The sequence below is a fragment of the Lampetra fluviatilis genome, chromosome 13 (assembly GCF_964198595.1).
Source record: "Lampetra fluviatilis chromosome 13, kcLamFluv1.1, whole genome shotgun sequence".
NCBI lineage: Eukaryota > Metazoa > Chordata > Hyperoartia > Petromyzontiformes > Petromyzontidae > Lampetra > Lampetra fluviatilis.
In genome coordinates, this window is record NC_136287.1 from 1,911,609 (window position 1) to 1,918,648 (window position 7,040).

A 7,040-nucleotide genomic window follows, 5' to 3' on the forward strand; every position below is an offset into this window, starting at 1 on the left:
CCAGCCACACCCATCCAGACACTATTGCGGCCATGACAAAGGGACAAGTCTATAGTAGGCGACGTTTCAGGTCATGGGTCCTTCACAGCACGTAAGAACCCCCCGCGAAATATTTTTTTGTACAGCACACGTGAACATATAAAAATACACCACGAGGAGATGTCAACGCAACTCCATCGCCAGTAACAATAAAAACCCACAAAATCCAACGAGTGAGCACGTACAAATATTCTTTTTTTATTATTGCAAACGCGTTTTGGTCATGCAAACAGCACCAAGACACCAGCAGCATGCCGCTTCCACCCCCCAGCAGTCTCATAAACACCCAGGGTGGTGGAGGGCCCACGAACGAGAAAACCAGTGAGCAGAACTACTGTGGGGGAGGGGCAGCAAAGTGGGGGGGGGAAGTTGGAGGAGGCGGTGGCGAGTGGAGGCAGTGGTGATTGGGGTCTTGTTATTCCAGTGCCACCGATGGATTTGAGGCAGTTAGCCAAAATTAGGTGCATTCCCCCCCCCCCTCTCTTTTCACTACCGCGGCAATGACCGTGCCAGCCAAATGAAAAGCGGCTCAAGGAATTAACGAGCTAAAGACTGGGGTCTGCACGGCGCGACATTCGAGGCCGTCACACACCCCTACGGCCAAACGCGTGAAGCAACGTTCCAAGTCACCTGGGGCAGTCTTAGAACTCAGGACGCCGAAAACGAACAGTACACAACCCTAACTAACTCACCCACAACCAGAGTCCTCAAAACGTGCCGCACACAGCACTTCCTTGCCAGTGTCACCACTCTGGGAACTTCCACCCCCCCTCCACCACTGACCCCTAACACCCACCCCACTGCTTGTATCTGGGGAAAAAAAAAATCACTTCTTGGCCGGAGACTTCAAGGCCTGCGCCTCGATGGCGTCGTAGCAGGCGGCCGTGAGGGCCGCGATGAAGATGATGAACTCTTTGAAGTCCACCTGACCGTCGCCATCTTCGTCCAGATTCTTCAGCTCCTTCTCGATCACCGCCGGGTCGTTGGCGTTCTGTGTGGGGCGAGGTGGGTGGGTGGAGGAGAGCGAGTGAGGAGGGGTCGGTGGGAGGTGTGCTTGGGGGTGAAAGGAGATACACCAGGTGAGGTGGTGGGTGGGGACGGAGGAGGTAGGGCGAGCGAGTGGGGGAGGGTGGCGTGGGAAGGGGAGAACACGCAAGTTGGGGGGGAGTGATGGAAACGGGGAGGGGTGCGTGTAGGAGATGGGCCGCGCGTAGGGGAGAGAGTGCGTGGGGACGCCGCGAGCCCCGGGGGGAGACCGTGGCAGGGTTGCGGGGCGTGGCGTTGCCATCTTCCCCAACAGCGCAACAACCTCGACCGCCCGGGTTCCAATTACCAGGCAATGGAAAAGACTAAATAAATCACTGTGGAGCGTCTCTCGTTAGCCACGGCCGGCAATCAAACCCGGAGGGCCCCAACGGCCGTGCAGCCCCACGCCCAGACATGCCCGCTGGAGAAAGAAAAAAACTCTTGCCTTCTTTAAACTATCATTTTAATAATTAATACCCAATTTGCTCGTAATTAAGTCTGCAAAGCGGGTGGTTGTTCTGCCACTTAAACTTTTCATTGATGTTATGTACCTGCACGATTTAAAAATGTATAGCATCTGGCAGGCTTCAGAGACTCTGGTTCTACCTTTAAATAAAAAAAAAAGTGTCCATCCCAGTCGAGTCGTCACCTGGCTTAAACAAAAACGTAAAAATCCCACAAACATACGCACACCCCTCGCTTTCCGCCGCAACGCCGTCACAAAAATCCCTCCAATTAATCATTAACCGATGGTTCCTGGTTGCCGTACCATCCTTAGGGTGGCGGTTATAGCTTCTGCACCAACATTGCGCAAGTGCTGCGAGTGAGCGCCCACGTTCAGCAACGAGCGTCTGGGTGTGGTCACTACCACGCCCGATCCAAATGTCCGATGTTTAACGCAGCGCACACGAGTTCAAGTCGATCCAGGTGGACGTCAGGTCCAAGAAAGGTGAATTAACTCTTCACTATAATGCAACATGCCAAGCCAAGCTAATTTCCTTTAACATGCCACGCTATTACCTTTCCAATATAATAGCCCATTGACACTACTTCGGCTGCCTTCGTTCTCAAAACGTGTATAAACTCTTGCTGGTAACAGCTTCTCTTCACAAGGGAGCAGCCATCGCGATTTTCACCTGAAGACGGGCGGCTTGCGTTGCGTTCGAAACGTCGCGATTCATTTTAGTTCTACCCATGTGATTTTACCGAAAGAACCAAAGAGTATGGCTTCCTGCAGGTCGCGCGAAAGCTTCAAATCAAGATTGAAAGGTTCAAATATTGACAGAGCGCGACTCGAATTGTCGTCAAAGTGCCCTGCGCAAATCACAGCGCAACCGCTCCCCCAGCCTTTAAACAGAGCGACGTTGCAAGTGCCGTTAGCGAGTAGCCGCAGCACCACCACCACGCCCGGCCGCTACCCATCCACCCACCCACCACCACGCCCGGCCGCTACCCATCCACCCACCCACCACCACGCCCGGCCGCTACCCATCCACCCACCCCCACGCCCGGCCGCTACCCACCCACCCACCCACCACCACGCCCGGCCGCTACCCACCCACCCACCACCACGCCCGGCCGCTACCCACCCACCCACCCACCACCACCACGCCCGGCCGCTAGCCACCCACCACCACACGACCACTAGCCACCCACCACCACACGGCCAGACCCACCTGAAGATACCCGGGCAGCTCCTTGTTGAGGAGCGACTTCAGCTCGGATTTGGAGAGCCTGGAGCTGTCGCCATCCTTGCCGGCATACGACTTGAAGATCCCCATCATGGAGGCGATGGTGAGTTCCAGACCGGTGGGCACGTACTTGTCAGACATGCTTGCGTTGCTGGCAGGAGGTGGGGGGAAACAATGGTGATGGGAGGGGCGGAAGTAATACAGCTAAGTTTTTGAAATGTTCGGAATCAAAAGCTTCAGGAGGCAAGACTGCATGCTTGTGGACAAGCACGTGGTATGGCGCACACACACACGGGATTGTCGCCAAAGCGGTAACAGTAAAAACATGGGTTTCGTCATGGTGATAGCAAACCAACCAAAAGCTTCACCACACACACAATCGTCACCTCGCTACCACCGTTTAGTAAAGAAGCCCTGGGTGGTACACCACTACTGCAGGAGCTCTCCGCCCCACCCAAATTGGACCACGGTGTGGAGGATTGTGCGACCATACTTCACCACGCTGGTCAGCGCGGGTTGAGCGAAAAGGATCCTTAAAAAACACACATCAGCAACGTCGGTACGGTGGTAGGATGCAGCCACAGGTGCTATTGTCCCAACAGAATGCGGCGACCATTCGCTTAAATATTAGAAATACAAGTGGCGACTATTGCAAGCGCAACGCCACGAGATGGAGGTGGCCGTTGGCTTGCTTGTTCACACATGTGTATGCGCGCGAGTCTATGCGTGTGTGTAAAAGCCCTCATCCAGCAGTGGATCGCCTCGCAGCTACAGCCGATGAAAGACGAAAAGCCCACAAAAAACCACCATTAGCCACGGCCATTGCGCGTACCTCTCCCCTCCCTAAAAAACAAATCTAAAAATTAAAGACTTATTATAAAAAAAAAGCTCTTACCAAACCGAGCTGGCGTTAAAGACCTGAAGCGATGGGAAGTGGGCACCCTGCGAATCTGCTGTGGACGGCGCTCCGCTCCACGCTATTTATACCAAAGGCGCCCATCGCCACACCTGCGCCGTCACGTGACGCGCGGGTCAATGATTAATGAGCGGCCACGGCCCCTGGGCCAATGAAAACGAAGGAAAGGAACGGGAGCACGTGGGGGACGTGGGGGTAGTCCCCCCACCCCCACCCCCTTTATTTAATGAGCAGTTGCTGGGGTGCAATGAGGTAAGAATGACGACGTCCCGCGTTGCGTTATCGCGGGGTGGGTGGTGGTCGTGGGGGATTGTAGCGCGCGGTTGTGATTTCGCGAGTCTGGGGGTGGGGGGTGATTGCAACGCGATGTTTGTCCCTGGATAGGAAGTGCTATTTTCTAAATGCTTATGCCTCAAAAGTATAGAACATGGCGATTATTCCCCACAAACTTTGCTTTTACCCATCCTTTCAACTGACTTGCACAGTGGTGTCTGTCTCACCGGCCCAGGTGTTCTGTGTCGGCGGTTGTCTGAGAAGAGTCGGATATTCCACATTCCTATGACAAGTGAAGGTTATGTGGGGTGTGGGGTGTCGGTCCCCTTTATGTGCACGCAAGTTTAAAAAAAGAAAGATCGCCCGTATAGCCTAAACAGACTGTAGGAGCAAGTGCTGTTAGTGAGCACCTATGGACTCCGGAAACACGCCCAGCCGCCTTTGTCTCCCCAGTGGCGATGTGTTTACGCACCGCACCAGATACTCATTTGAGGGCTGAGTCGACCTAGGGGAGGCGCAGTGCCGGTTCAGATATAATCGTCACAGATGTTGGCCGTGAGCGGGAATCAAACTCGGGTCGCCAGGTTCGCTTAGTGACTCATGCAGCCAGCTATGACTGCAGAGTTTGGTAGTACATGTTGATTACGTCGTTCATTGTGAAAATTCGGTCACAGTTCCTATGACCTGCACTGCTTCATTGCTTTTATGGCTTTATTTTGGTGATTTTCGAAAAAAAATTGGTTTGGCCATGTTTGTTTGTTGTAGTACAGAGTTAGACTGATGGCCTTAATCTAAGTTGTCATGTGGTTGTTGTTGTTTGACTTGCATCCCACTGCGATTTTTGCACACAGTGTTGGTGTACGGTGCTTTTTCTGCAATATTTTGCTGTCTTTTCTTGGATTTTCTGTTTGCACAAAGTCACTATAAGATGTATTCTTGTTCATGTTTTTTGTTTGTTGCGGTTGCACCCGATTCAAGAGCCGAATGGCTCACAGGGCTATACCTAATAAATGGACTTGAACTTGAGGTATAACGCACACACACACAATACAAATACCGCCCCCACCACCACTACCCCGTCTATCCGTTTAACTGACTGCTGGGGCAAGTGGCGCCAATGTTCGCTACCGGTGCCAATGTTCGCCACCGTTATTGATCGTGAGCACACACACAGCTGCGCACGGTTTGAACAGGTAGCACTGATGGGTAGGGGGAGGGTGGTGATTGTTAGGTGCACCTCGATCCAATTTAGGATTCACTCACCGCCGACCGCACGAGGTTACAGACCTGCACGGGCTCTGGGTATTATCCACTCTAGTGTGCATAGTGTGGTAAGTGTTTGCGTGTGTGAAGGAGTTTGTGTGTGCGTGTGTTCGGAGTTTTTTTTTATGTCTGTAGGGTTTGTGTGTGTGTGTGTTCGTGTATACTTTGTACATGTATACTGTGTGCATGCATACTGTGTACATGCATACTGTGTACATGTACAATATGTACATGCATAGGCTGTGCATGTATAGGGATTTAATCGGCACTCACCACCCTGTTGGCTGGTAGCTCCCCCTTCTCGTCAACAGGGGGCGGAAGCGCTACCACGCCACTGTCAGTGACCATGGCCCAAGGGGCCAACGACAATCCCTGGGAAGCGGATCCTGGGACACATTCCCCGGACCCCGGGAGGGGAACCCGGGGGATGATGTCACCTTCCAGAAAGTTCTGGAAGGGAGGCGTGGCTATGGCGGAGCAAGCCACGAGCCAGTACATAAGCCGGACCTCTCAAGGGTCTGGCTCAGTCATCTCCAAGACGAAGACTGAAGACCTGGGCTGAGGTTAAGACCCTGGACCCCAAGGTCTGCCGTCCTTCTAAGGGCCGGAGCTGAGTGAGGCCAGTGGTCAGGGCCCACGGACCGGGTCCGGTCGGGTCAGCATAGCCTCCCCTAGGGCCCCCAGGAAGTTAACGGGATTCCCAGTGATAGGGCCCGTGTAGTCCGGAGGCCATATCTCCCCAGGTATCGGGTAAGGGGCCGCTACCCCGTTGTATTAGGGACCTTGTAAATTAGAGTCCTAATAAATATCGTGTTGCCTCACAATAAGTTATCCGTCAATTATTACCCATTACACATGCATACTATGTGTATGTATATTGTGTATGTGTATAGTCCGTACATGTACAGTGTGTGCATGTATACTATGTGCATGTTTAGTGTACACATGTAGTGTGTGTACATATGTATAGTGTCTACGTGTATATCATGTACTTGTATACTATGTACGTGTACAGTGTGTACACGTACATTGTGTACGTGTGTAGCGTGTAATATATTATGTGTATAGTGTGTACGTGTATAGCAGTTACATGTACCGTGTGTGCAAGTATAGTGTATACATGTATAGTATGTTCATGTTTATTATGCAAATGTATAGTGTGTATGTATACTGTGTACGTGTATAGTGTGTGTATGTATACTATGTACGTGTATAGTGTGTGCATGTATAGTATGTACGTGTATACGCCAATTCACGCATTCAGTCTGTTCTCGGATGTCTCCGCCGTCAGCAACGGAGGGCAGTGAACGTCGCTTTGAGTCTAAGTGGGTGCAATGGCCCCAGCAATGCATCCCGGAGTGCGTCGTTTCTGCCCCTCAACACACGGACACACCTTCCCACAACGCAATGTACTCGTATAACTTTAATACAGTCAAAACATGAGACTATTTAGAATGATAATATATATATTTTTTAAAAATCAGGGGTTTGTGCGTTATTAAACGTCTACTTTTAGTGCAGCTATTCATCTGCCAATTTAAGAACTAGTGTTATCAGAATATATATTTTTAAATTCAATTGTCATGAGGCCCCATGATGGAAACAAGGCCGTCTCCAACGTCGCATATTATGTAATGGTTCCAATTAAGGCTACAGTGCTATTGACAAATGTATTGATATATATGATTCTTATGCGTGTGTAGTAAAGCCTGCTGCGTATTTTGAGTTTGCATGTCTATACATTTCCACGTGACAAGCCACTTCGTTGAGCCATTATTTGTGGCCAGGTCGCTTCTGTTAAAGACCTACAAAGCTGAGTGGGTTTTAACTGA

General features: G+C 51.3%; 1 pseudogene across 1 annotated transcript; it reads right to left on the reverse strand.

The window, feature by feature from the left end:
* Window positions 1–257: 257 nt before the first annotated feature.
* LOC144935297 (protein S100-P-like) lies at window positions 258–3,756 on the reverse strand (annotated as a pseudogene). Its single transcript, XR_013637287.1, has 3 exons — window positions 3,652–3,756; window positions 2,742–2,907; window positions 258–1,030 (listed from the first exon to the last, which is right to left on the reverse strand). The product of XR_013637287.1 is annotated as a protein S100-P-like (transcript).
* Window positions 3,757–7,040: the final 3,284 nt, after the last annotated feature.